Source organism: Balaenoptera borealis (genome assembly GCF_965194805.1).
Source record: "Balaenoptera borealis genome assembly, chromosome: 1".
NCBI lineage: Eukaryota > Metazoa > Chordata > Mammalia > Artiodactyla > Balaenopteridae > Balaenoptera > Balaenoptera borealis.
In genome coordinates, this window is record NC_138860.1 from 148467330 (window position 1) to 148480840 (window position 13511).

At 47.0% G+C, this 13511-nt stretch overlaps 1 long non-coding RNA gene across 1 annotated transcript; it reads right to left on the reverse strand.

Moving 5' to 3' along the window:
- Positions 1-3909: 3909 nt before the first annotated feature.
- LOC309613453 lies at positions 3910-13481 on the reverse strand. Its single transcript, XR_014235733.1, has 2 exons — positions 12955-13481; positions 3910-12859 (listed from the first exon to the last, which is right to left on the reverse strand). It is a non-coding gene; the product is annotated as an uncharacterized lncRNA (long non-coding RNA).
- Positions 13482-13511: the final 30 nt, after the last annotated feature.

The following is a 13511-nucleotide window of genomic DNA, read 5'->3' on the forward strand; positions in this document are numbered from 1 at the left end:
TGCTCCATATCTGTGAATTCTGCACCCGAAGACTCAACCAACTGCAGATCAAAAATATTCAAAAAAATTCCAGAAAGTTCCAAAAAGCAAAACTTGAATTTGCTGCCTGCTGGCAACTATTTACGTAGCATTTATATTGTATTAGGTATTATAAGTAATCTAAAGATGATTTAAAGTATATGGGGGGATGTGCCGAAATGTAAAATACTACGCCATTTTATATAAGGGACTTGAGCATCCACAAATCTTGGTAACCGCAGGAGTCCTGGAACCGGTCCTCTGAGGATACTGAGGAGGACCATATTGTCAATTGTCTTTTATATCGGTCTATTGCTAAAACTTCACATGTGCTGATGCTCCTCCTTTCCAGCCTTTTCATTATTGTGGGTTTGTACCTTTTTATTTCCTTTACTGGCATTTTAATGGACTCGATGATGAGGGGACATTTTAATTTATTTATTTTATTTATTTTTGGCTGTGTTGGGTCTTCGTTTCTGTGTGAGGGCTTTCTCTAGTTGCGGCGAGCAGGGGCCACTCTTCATCGCGGTGCGCGGGCCTCTCACTATCGCGGCCTCTCTTGTTGCAGAGCACAGGCTCCAGACGCGCAGGCTCAGTAGTTGTGGCTCACGGGCCCAGTTGCTCTGCGGTATGTGGGATCTTCCCAGACCAGGGCTCGAACCCGTGTACCCTGCATTGGCAGGCAGATTCTCAACCACTGCGCCACCAGGGAAGCCCGAGAGAACATTTTAAAAATAAATTAAAATGGTCAGTCCACCATCTCAAACCCTGAGTTAGTAATAGTATTATTAAAATATCCTAAGATTATGTTTTTGTTGTCTTAAAAAAACATGGCATTACACTGTTGTTTCCATTTGAGCTGACAGCCAACAGAAACTCCTAGCCCTATCTGAATCCCTATTAATCTCTGCATTCTGTTTATAAGGTTGATAGCTGGGCACAGACCATAGGATTTTACTTTTATTTCTTCATGTTGGATTTGTCTGGGTTCTAGTCCAGGACCTATTTGTCTTTGATTAACTTGTTTGTTTTTTAAAAACTCTCAGATGTGCAGAACTGAATTAATGATAATACTTGGCTCAAGACACCATGGCTATCTTTTATACTTATTTATTATTCATTTATTCTTCATTTGTTCATCCATTTATTTATTTTTTAATAGACTATTTTTTGAGCAGTTTCAGATTTACAAAAATACTGAGCAAAAAGTACAAAGAATTCCCACCTGCCCCCTCCCTCCCTCAGTTTTTTTTCCCCATTATTAACATCCTGCATTAGCAGAACAAGTTGATGAGCTAATACTGATAAATTATTATTGACTAAATTCCACAGTTTACATTAGGGATCACTCTTTGTGTTGTACATTCTGTGGGTTTTGACAAACATCCATTTGTTTGTTTGTTTACTTATTTATTTACTTTAAGACTTCTTGGGGACTTCCCTGGTGGCGCAGTGGATAAGGCTCCGCACTCCCAATGCAGGGGGCCTGGGTTCGATCCCTGGTCAGGGAACTAGATCCCACATGCATGCCGCAACTAAGGAGCCGGCAAGCCGCAACTAAGGAGCCCACCTGCCGCAACTAAGACCCGGCTCAACCAAATAAATAAATAAAAAGACTTCTTAAGAGCAGTTTTAGGTTTACAACAAAATTGAGAGGGAGGTACAGAGATGTCCCATATACCCCTATCCCCACACATGCATAGCCCCCTCCATTATCAACATCACTCACCAGAATGTACCATTCTAGTAATGTACCATTTTTACCAAGGATGAACCTCCATTGACATATCATAATCACCCAAAGTCCATTGTTTACCTTAGGGTTCACTCTTGGTGTTGTACATTCTATGGGTTTGGACAAAAATATGATGACATATATCCATCATTAAAATATCATACAGAATATTTTCACTATCCTAAAAATCCTCTGTGCTCTGCCTATTCATCTCCCTACTCCCCAGCCCTGGCAGCCACTGTTTTTTATTGCCTCCATAGTTTTGCCTTTCCTAGGATGTCATATAGTTGGAACCATACAGTACATAGCCTTTTCATATTGGCTTCTTTCACTTAGTAATGTGCATTTAAGGTTCCTCCATGTCTTTCATGACTTGATAGCTCATTTCTTTGCAGTGCTAAATAATATTCCATTGTCTGGATGTACCACAGTTTATTTATCCACTCACCTACTGAGGGACATCTTGGCTGCTTCCAAGTTTTGGCTATTATGAATAAAGCTGCTATAAACATCAATGTGCAGGTTTTTGTGTGAACATAAGTGTTCAACTCCTTTGAGCAAATACCAAGGAGCATGATTGCTGAATTATGCAGTAAGAGTGTGTTTAGTATTGTAAGAAACCAAACTGTCTTCCACAGTGGCTGTACCATTTTGCATCCCCACCATCAGTTGATGAGAGTTCCTGTTGCTCCACATCCTCCCCAGTATTTGATGTTGTCAGTGTTTTGGATTTTGCCAAATCCAAAAAAGTCCTTGGATTTGCCATTCTAATAGATGTGCAGTAGTATCTTGTTGTTTTAATTTGCATTTCCCTGATGACATATGATGTGGAGATTCTTTTCACATGCTTATTTGCCATCTGTATTTCTTCTTTGGTGAGATGTCTGTTAAGGTCTTTGTCCCATTTTTTAATGAGATTGTTTTCTTATTGTTGAATTTTAAGAACTCTTTGTATATTTTGGATAAGTCCTTTATCAGATGTGTCTTTGGCAAATATTTTCTCCCAGTCTGTGGCTTGTCTTCTAATTCTCACCAATTTATTTTTAATAATATAATCAAGACCTGTGAACCCACCACCCAAATTTTAGAACATTAGTGATAACTTTCATCTATCTATATTGTCCTCCTCATCCCATGTCCCTCCCCAGCTCAGGGAATCACTATCCTGAATTTTTTTTTATTAATTAATTAATTTATTTTTAGCTGCACTGGTGCTGCATGCGGGCTTTCTCTAGTTGGGCCGAGTGGGGGCTACTCTTCGTGGCAGTGTGCAGGCTTCTCATTGCGGTGGCTTCTCTTGTTGTGGAGCATGGGCTCTAGGCACGCGGGCTTCAGTAGTTGTGTCACGTGGGCTCAGTAGTTGTGGCTCACAGGCTTAGTTGCTCTGTGGCATGGGGGATCTTCCCGGACCAGGGATCAAACCTGTGTCCCCAGCATTGGCAGGCGGATTCTTAACCACTGCACCACCAGGGAAGTCCCTATCCTGAATTTTGTATTTATCATTCCCTTGCTTGGAGGAGGAGGTTTGTTGTTGTTTTTCTATTACAGATTGCTGTTATGAATATTCTCCTACATGACTCCTGGTGCAATACAAGGAGTATATACCTAGGATTGGGTATATACCTACTAGAATTGCTGGGGTACAGGGTATGAAAATGTCCAAAGTTACAAAATAATAATAACTTGTTTTTCAAAGTGGTTGTATCAATTTGTGTACTCACAAGTGACATGTAAGTAATCCCACGATCCACACTCACTCCAATCGTCAGGCTTCTGATTCTGGCCAATCAAATGCTGTAAAATGACATTTTGTTGTTGTCTTGACTTTTGTTTCCATGATTACTAGTAAGTTGAGCATCTCTTCAGTTGTTTATTGGCCATACATGTTTCCTTCTCTAAGAAATGCCTAGCCATATATTTCTTTCCCGTTTTTTGATTGGGCTTGTTTCTCTTTCTTACCAATTTTGCATGTTCTTGATACTTATCTTTTAGCTACTATATGTATTGAAAATATGTTCTTGTGTTTGTAGTACTTTACTTCCTTCAAGATTTCTTTTGAGAAAAAGGAGTTCTGCGTTTTAATATAGTCAAATATATCAGTGTTTTATGGTTAGTGTTTTTTTAAAATTTTTTTAAAATTTATTATTTTTTAAAATTTATTTAATTAATTTATTTTTTAAAGTTTTATTTATTGTATTTATTTATTTATTTTTGACTGCGTTGGGTCTTTGTTGCTGCGTGCAGGCTTTCTCTAGTTGCGGTGAGCGGGGGCTACTCTTTGTTGCAGTGCACAGGCTTCTCACTGCGGTGGCTTCTCTTGTTGAGGAGCACAGGCTCTAGGCGTGTGGGCTTCAGTAGTTGTGGCACGCAGGCTCAGTAGTTGTGGCTCACGGGCTCTAGAGCACAGGCTCATTAGTTGTGGCACATGGGCTCAGTTGCTCCATGGCATGTGGGATCTTCCCGGACCAGGGTTCGAACCCATGTCCCCTGCTTTGGCAGGCGGGTTCTTAACCATTGCACCACCAGGGAAGTCCCATGGTTAGTGCTTTTGAGGTCTCTTTAAAAAACTACCCCAAAGTCAGAATGATGTCCACTTACATTTTCTTCTCAATGTTTCAAAGTGTTGCTTTGGACCTTTAAGTACTTAACTCATTTGAAATTGACTTTTTGGTAAGAAGTTGGGTATGAATTGTTTCATTTTTCCATATCAACAACTAAGTTGTCCACTTCCATTTATTGAATAGCACCTCTTTCCCCCCTGGGGAAACTGAGGCCAGAGAGATTCAGCAATTTGCCCAAGATCACACAGCCTGTAAGTGTCAAAGCCAGGATTCAAAGCCAGGCAGTCTGGCTCTGGAATCTGCCATAGTTTGAACCACCTGGTAACTGCCTTTTGCTTCCGTCATGCAGATTAAATGCAGAGTTCTATGTCAGGCTCTCAATTCTATTACACTGGTCAATTTGTCCATTCCTGAGCCTACCCACACTGTTTTAACTATTAGAGCTTTATAACAAATACTGATACCTGGTAGGGCAAGTCTACCCACCTTATTTTTCTTCAGAAAGCCCATGTGCTTGGCTGTTTTTTGGATCTTTATCTATATCTATATCTATCTATCTATCTATCTATCTATATCTCAAATTCCATAGAAATCCCTGTTGGAACGTTAGAGTTGCGTTAAATATATTTATATATTAATATATTGATTTGGGGACAACTGATACCCTTATCAATGTTAAGTCTTTGCATTTAAGTAGTTTTTAACGTCCCTTGGTTAAGTGTTAAAAATTTTTTCCATGTTAGTCTTACACATCTTTTTTTCCTTAGACACTTTATTCCTTAGATATCTCTCTTGCTACTAGGGTCTTTCTTATTACATTTTCTTAACCTGGGGTCCATGGTCACCAAGGCATGCATGGCTGAGCTCCAGGAGCTCTGTGAATCTTCTGAAACTGTATATGCATTTTGTGGATGTACATAACTTCCATCAGATTCCCAAACAACCATTGCGAAGAGTTCTAAATGCTTCTTATGTGCCAGGCACTCCCCTGAGCACTTTACAAGTCCCACAACCACCCTGGGAAATAGATGCGGTTATTCCCCCATTTTACGGATAAGGACACTAATTCTCAGAGAGGTTAAGTACTTTGCCTGAAGTCACACAGCTAAGAAATTAACGGCCAGCATTCAAACCCAGTCTGTCCGACCTGAAAGCTATACACTGAACCTCCATAATCTGTAACTTCCAAAGAGGTTGAGGACTTCTGCTCCAGGCTAAGGTACTTGGTCCCCCTGGGATCCTGTCTGTCCATCTATAAAATGGGTAGATGAGGGTTACTGCTCCACCTAATTCTCAGGGCTGTTTGGAGAGACAACTGAGGCCATGGATGGGAAAGAGGCTCTGTAAACTGCAAAGTGCAGCACATGAGGCAGCAGGGATAGTAGAGAAAGCAGGGACTCAGGCATCTCTCCCACCACCACTGTCACCTTCCCAGGTGGCCTCTTCCCACGAGATGGAGGACACCCCAGCTGAGCTGGGGAGGGGCTGTCCTGCCTGAGCACCCACTCTGCACCAGGCCCTCTACTGAGGTGGGGATGCAGAATCAGATGTGATCCCATGGTGGGGAGGTCTAACCATAACAGGTGATGACAAGTAGTGAAAGTGCTGTGGCAGAGTTAGGCCTGGGGGTGACATAATCACAGAGAGGTGCCTGGTCTAGCCTGGGGGAGCCAGGGAAAGCTTGCTGGTGGAAGTGACTATGAGCTGTCCTTGTACCACCCTGGCCAGGTGCCCTCCTCTAGATGACCATCCCCTGGCTTCCCTTAGGGCCCCCTCCACTGGCCCCTTTGGAGCAGCCATGTCAGCTTCTGAAGATGCTCATTCATGGTGCCACGTCTCTGCCTAGGCCCCCTCAGGGACCTCCGCCACTCTTACCAAAAAATCCACAGCCCTCCCCGTGGCCTCTCCATCAGGCACCTGCCCCCACTTCCTGGCCTCACCCTGACACTCTTCACACCCCAACCCCACTGATTTTTTGCAGACTTACCAGCTCTTCCTGCCTCCTGACCTCAGTGCCTAGAGCACCCCTCCTCCACTCTCTCCCTGGAGGGCTCATTCTCATCCCTTGGGTCCCAGCTTAAATGACACCTCCTCAGAAACACGTTTTCTGACCACCCCATCTAAAGAAGGTCTTCCCTGGGCTTTCTAGTCTCTGTCTCAACCCCTAGTTGATTTCTTTCATAGCTCTTATTATAATTCCCTATTATTTTGTCCATTTGTTTTTCTCTCTTCTCTCCCTCCAATTCCTTCCCATTACAAATGCGTCATGAGGGCAGGGGTCATGCCTGCCTATTCTTGGTAGTCTCCTCCGTGCCTAGCTACAGCAGGCACTCAATAAATTTTGTTGGATGAATGAATGACTTAGTAAACAAATAAATGAATCAACTGGATCTTAAAAGATCTAGAGCTGTGCTGTCCAATACAATAGCCACGAACCACTTGTGGCTATTTAAATGTAAATAAATTAAAAGTGAATAAATTTAAAATCCAATTCCTCAGTTGCATTAGTCACATTTCAAGTGCTCAATCTCTACATGTGGCTTGTGGCTACTGTATGGGGTATTTCCATCATTTCAGAAAGTTCTATTGGACCGCGCTGATCTGGACGACCTTAAAGGCAGAGAAGGTGGACAAGGGCATTTGGAGCAGAGGGCACAGCATGTACCCAAACCTACAGGTGAGAGAGAGCATGGTGACGCCGTGCTCTGGAATGAAGAAGGGGGCACATGGCTCCATCTTTGCACAACCCTGTTTGCTGTTAGAAAGTTTGGCTTAAAGTAGAGAAGAATGTCAGAACTGGGAGAGTCCTAAGAGACAGCTGGTCCCATCCATTTCTCTTGGAAGTGGAGACTGTGGCCCAGAGAGAAGAGACTTACCCAAGGTCACAGAGAAAGTCACGTGGATGGGGCGGGAAACCCAGGCATCCTGACTCCCAGTGCCTTAGGAGTCAGTTTCCCCTGACCAAGTTCATGGACCCCTCTCCCCTCCTTCCTGGCCCCTCTCCCCCACCACAGCCAGGCCACTGAGCCTGGAGAGCCCCCCAGGCCCGTCCTGGTCCTTGGCACTCACACTGGCTGCTTTTATTCCTCCTTAAAACATCACGAACCCTCCCCCTCCCCCCCCCAGCGTCTGACCCCTAGAAATTTTAGACATCCCAAGGAGAATAGCTGCTTATAACCATTTGCTAATTACGTGTATGGATGTCAATTAATTCATTTAGCTAATTACCCACTCGATGGGCACCACGCACCAAAGAACTGTAAAAGACAGGCATATGGTGAGAGAGGGGGGCGACGGTGCTCACTCAGCATGCAGGGGCGGGGGAGGGAGGGCGCCAAGGCTGCAGCAGCTCCCCACCCCCAGATGAGAGGAGGGAGGCAGCTTAATGGCTGGGGGGGACGGAGCTGCTGCTGCCGCTGCCATAAAGCATACTTAACGGCTTTCCACTAATAGTGCTGGGAAAACACACGCGCGCACCCACACACACTCATGCGCACAGAGAAGCACACGTTCGTATATGCACATTTCTGTTTACACACACACTTACGTGCTCACAAACACAGCATGCACATACCCATAATCACAGTACACATGCACACACGTGGACACACACACACACGGACACGTGGGGTCATGTGGAATCAACGCACAGACATTTTCTTCAAGTCCTACCTTCACTGGAGGCTGGAGGGCGGGAATTCTCTCTTATTGCACCCAACTTTAATGGTAAGCACTGTGCTCAGCCCTTCCACATAAGTTATTTCATTTAACCTTCACATAACCCTACAAAGAATGAGTTATCTTCACTTCACAGATGAGGAAACTGAGGCTCAGAGAAGCCAAGACACTTGCCCAAGGCCACACAGCTGGTAAGTAGCAAAGGTGAGGCTAATCCCTACACCTCCATGACCACATGCAGCAGGGGTCAGGGGAAGGGAAAGGGGGGTTTTCTTTCTTTTTAATATATATTTTTAAAATTTATTTATTTTTTTAAATTTGTTTATTTATTTATTTATTTTGGCTGCTCCGGGCCTTAGTTGCGGCATGCAGGATCTTTCAGCTGTGGCATGCGGACTTCTTAGCTGTGGCGTGCATGCTGGATCTAGTTCCCTGACCAGGGACTGAACCCTGGCTCCCTGAATTGGGAGGGCCGAGTCTTACTGGACCACCAGGGAAGTCCCAGGCAAGGGGGTTTTCATCTGTTTGCAATTGGTGGAAACAACCAATTGTTTCTTGGGAAAACAACCTCTTTTAGGGAGACCAACTGCTTAAGGAGTGAGGAGAACATTTGTGCCACAAAGATGAGAAGAAAAATTGAACACTGATGAGAAAGAGCATTGATGGGAGGAGAGGGAGGGACACACTTGGGACTCTACCACAAATGTCATTCTCACTGGGAAAGGGATCTCCTGTCATCCTCGGCTTCGTCCCATGAGTCTGCTCTGAGGCCACCTCTGTGCCAAGCCTGGCATTCGGGACACAAGGTAAAGATCTGAGCTCACAGCTCGGTGAGGCAGACAGAGGGACATAGGCTGTCACCAGAAGAGCAAGCATTCAACCTGGCTGTCTGGATCAAGAGCCCAAACTTTCCCCATGTTCCACGCTCCCTCTTTCTTCCTGCATTCCAGGGGCTGGGCCCAAAAGCGTAAGATGAACCCCTTGACTCCCTGCAAAGGACTCTCGCCTCCTCTCTCAGGCCTTCTCCCTGAGGTCCTGCCCTGGCCCTTCACACCCTTCATCATCCTAATAATGATGGCAGGGTTTGGCCTACCCCACAAAACAAGAATGAAAGTTTCTCTGATTTTAGGGAAAAACAAGAAAATTCTCCAACACCCCTCTTCCAGCGTCTCCGTTTACCAATTCTCATGTCCATTGACCAAAGTAATAATAGGAGACCACAGTTAGGTGATTCATTTATCTACCTATTTGATAAACACTTCAGAGAATTCCTCTGGGCTAGGACTGTATGGTTTTAAACACTCTTTTAAGCCAACAAATAAACAAAAACTTGCAGCTTCTGCAATTTCTATCAGTTAAAAGTCCTCCTGTTAGGGCTTCCCTGGTGGCGCAGTGGTTAAGAATCTGCCTGCCAAGGCAGGGGACGCAGGTTCGAGCCCTTGTCTGGGAAGATCCCGCATGCCACGGAGCAACTAAGCCCGTGCACCACAACTACTGAGCCTGTGCGCCACAACTACTGAAGCTCAAGCGCCTAGAGCCCGTGCTTTGCAACAAGAGAAGCCACCGCAGTGAGAAGCCTGCGCACCGCAACAAAGAGTAACCCCCGCTCGCCGCAACTAGAGAAAACCCGCGTGCGGCAACGAAGACCCAACGCAGCCAAAAATAAATAAATAAAATATAAAATAAAATAAATTTTTTAAAAATGGTTAAAAAAAAGTCTTTCTTTTGCAAGTGACAGAAAATCCAACACAAACAAATTTCAGCAGAGGGAATATATTGTCTCGGATACAGAGAAGGCAAGGGGTACCACAGCTTCAGGCACAGCTTGATTCAGGGGTTCAAGCAACATCATTAGGACCTGCCTCTCTTTGTCTCTTGTTCTTAGTCTATCCCGTGTGTGTGCTGGCTTTGTTCTAAAGCTGCACTTGGTAATAAGCTTCTCTTCCTCTCAGATTCTAGTCCACCAGGAAAGAGAAGCTTTTCCAAGAGCTCCTACAGAAGCACTGGGATTGGCTGTGCTTGGATGGGCTCAGGCACGCCCATCTCTGAACCAGTCTCCACAGCCAGGGGGATGCCATGCTCAGATTGGCTGGATCCGGGGGTGGAGCTCCAGCCAAACCTCTTGAACAGAGTGGGGACAGGTAGAGCCCCAAATGTTGTCAGAAGAAGGGGGAATGGACAGAGGACTAGGAGGCAAGCTACCAATACCCACTACAATGTTCTTATAAGCCAAGAGTCCCCAACCCCTGGGCCACGGACTGGTACCAGTCCATGGCCTGTTAGGAACTGGGCCACACAGCAGGAGGTGAGTGGCAGACGAGCAAGCAAAACTTCATCTGTATTTACAGCCGTTCCCCATCGCTCGCATTACTGCCTGAGCTCCACCTCAAGTCAACATTATGGTAAGTTGTATAATTATTTCATTATATATTATAATGTAATAATAGTAGAAATAAAGCGCACAATAAATGTATTGCACTTGAATCATCCCGAAACCATCCCCCGCCCCCCCTCAGTGGAAAAATGGTCTTCCACGAAACCAGTCCCCGGTGCCAAAAAGGTTGGGGACCGCCGTTCTAAGCATTCAAGGTCGGAAGGGTAGGAAGTATCAGCCTCGTTTTGGAGCTAAGGAAACTGAGGCTGAGAAAGGAGATAAGCCTAATAAAAATTATCCAGTGAGTAAGGGATTGAGCCAGGATTTGAACCAATTCCTCTCCCTTCCTCCTTGAGCCCTTCCCCCACAGACAAGCACCCGGCAGCACTCTCCAGGCACCCAGTCTACAATGAATCACCTTCCTCAGTTCTGCTGTCCGCCAGTCAGGAGTCTGGGCCACCAGGGCCTCCTGACTGCCTGGGAAAGGCCTCCAGGCTGGGGACTCTGTGAGAGGCGCCTGCTCCACCCATGGGGCGCCCCCACGCCCCTTTGCACTCACTCCAGTACAGGCAGAAAGCCTCAGCGCAACTCTCCCCAGGGTTCTCTCTGCCCATATGTGGTAGGAGACAGTCCAGGAGGGCCCAGGAGCAGCCCCAGACAAGGAAGGACCAATGGGAGGTGGAGGATAAATGCCAACTTCCTGGCCCCATGGTGGCACGACAAAGTGGGGCCTGTTCTGGCCATAACACGCCCTTTCCTGGCTGCCCTCCCCGCCCTGTCTCACTCGCCTGCTCCCCTCCCTGCTTCCTGGGGTCACCTCTCAAACAGGCTTGCCTTCGAACCCTGGTCTCAGGATCTGCTTACGGGAAAATACAACTTAAGTTACCCCCATTCTTCTATAAAATTAGGGTATAGGACGCCTGAGGGGGTTTGGCTAAATCAATGATTGTCAAATGTTTTTAGTAGAATGCTTTTTCAAATGCTCTTCTTCTCTGTCTGGCTTTCATCCCTCTCCCCCTCCTAAAATCCAGGCCTCTCCCTGCGCCACCCCTCGCCCCACTGAGTTTCAGGTGTCCCACAACCCTTTTTTTTCATGTGGGATCTTAGTTCCCCGACCAGGGATGGAACCCGTGCCCCCTGCCGTGGAAGCGCGGAGTCCTAACCACTGGACCGCCAGGGACGTCCCTCCCACAACTGCTTTTGAGTCTTGTGAATCTCTCAGCCCCTGGCATCTTCTCAGTCAAAGGCATTTTCTTCTCTGCCAGGTCACGTGCTGAGGGGAGGTGGAAACTTTGGATCCTTTGGTGAGGGAGGGCCAGAGGGAGGACCTGGAAACCATTACAGTTCACTCCCTCCCCGAGCATCTAAAAAATCACACAAATTCCACACCTCAAAAACTTGCTTCTTGTCGAAAACCCTCGCTGTGTCTACATATTCTTTCTGATAATATAACTCTGGCCTAAGTATGCTACAAGAACTCTCATGCCACTCACTGTGGAAACCTGTACAAAATCCTCTTACATTACGCCGGAGAGTGCCATGCTGAAGGGTCCAGGCTGGTTTCTCCCCCAGCTTCCTGAGGGGACGGGAGAGCTCTATCTTTCTGTCTCGTTTAATCATCCTCCCCACCCTCTCCCTCTCAAGGATCATCTTGCCATCTTCCTAGGGAGTATTTGGAGATAGAAGTTATCCGTTATCATATGCTGTGTAGCCAATCACACCAAACTTGGTGACCCAACACAATACTTTATTATGCTCCCAAATTCTCTGGGTTAAGATTTCGGGACGCTGGGCCATTCTCACTTGGGTCTCCCACGTGGCTGCAGTCATCTGAAGGCTTGACCAGGTCCAAGGATCCACTTTGGAGGTGACCTGCTCCCGCGGCTGGCCGGGAGTGCTGGCTGTTGGCCCAGGGCCTCAGCTCTGCCCCATGTGGGCTTCTCCACGGGCTGCTCGAGTGTTCTCACGGCCCGGCAGCTGGCTTCCCCAGAGCAGAAGAGCCAAGAACCCAAGGCAGAAGTTGCAATGCCTGTTGTGAACCAGTCTCGGGAGCCACATGGTCACTTTCATCTTATTCTGTTGGCCACATGGGGCCAGCCCGGATTCAGTGTGGAAAGAACCGCACAGGAGGTATGGGTCAGCAGGCCATCTTGGAGGCTGGCTACCACAGGATGCTTCACTGGAGGCCTGTCCACCCCCGGGCAGTCTACACTGCCTGCTCCCTGAGTTCTGCTCCCGCCCCGATGCACCCCTCCCTCCACAACCAGCACCCTGAGTCCCCGGACCACGAGACTGTGGTGTCTAGTAATGTGTACTCAGGCAGCAGAGGCACATGGGCCAGAGCAGGAAACGTCTCCAAAGCCCACATCAGGCATCGCTGTCATGACACTCATCAGCCACTCCCCTCGGCATTCCTCTCTCAGGCCATGCTCCTCTTACAAGCCCACTGTGCTCCTGGAGGCAGGGAGGGGAGCTCTGTCATCACCTGCTGCCCTGTGGGGACCAGAAGCCCCAGGAGGGCCAGAAGGAAGACTCAGTTTACTGCTGGGGAGGCAAGATTGGGGAACGGGGTGGGGGGGGCCTTCTACCTTCCCCTACTTGTTGGCAAGATGATCCCCCTCCCATCCCCCCAACAACCACCGGGAAAAAAGAGAGAATCTGCCCCAGAGGCTGCCTGCATTCCACTTGAGGAGATCCCGAACAAGAACTTCCCAGAATGTGATCCAGGGAACCTGTGAGCAGAATACAGGGTTGCTTTATGCCACTTAGTTATGGGATAATTTGATATGCAGCGTCAAACAGCCCGCTCCCCCCATCTCCAAAGACACTGCATTTTAAAGCAGTGATTCTGCCCCAGGCTAACCAGGTCCGCGGATGTCAGGCTCCCTGCAATCGTATCAATCAGATGGAGCACCCCTCCTCCCACGCAATGTGGAACAAGCGAGAGGAGTGGAGAGGGAGGCCAGGAGTGTTCGTTCCAACACACCTTCAACCTCAGCTGCAAGGGGAAGTGCAGACAGGAGGAGACACTCCTGCAGCCCACGCCCACACACCTGGGCCTTGTTTTTCTCCACCCCTGTGCCCAGCTGCCCATGCACAACCCCAATTCCTGTTGCTTTTTCAAGCAATTGAGCCCTTCCTCCTC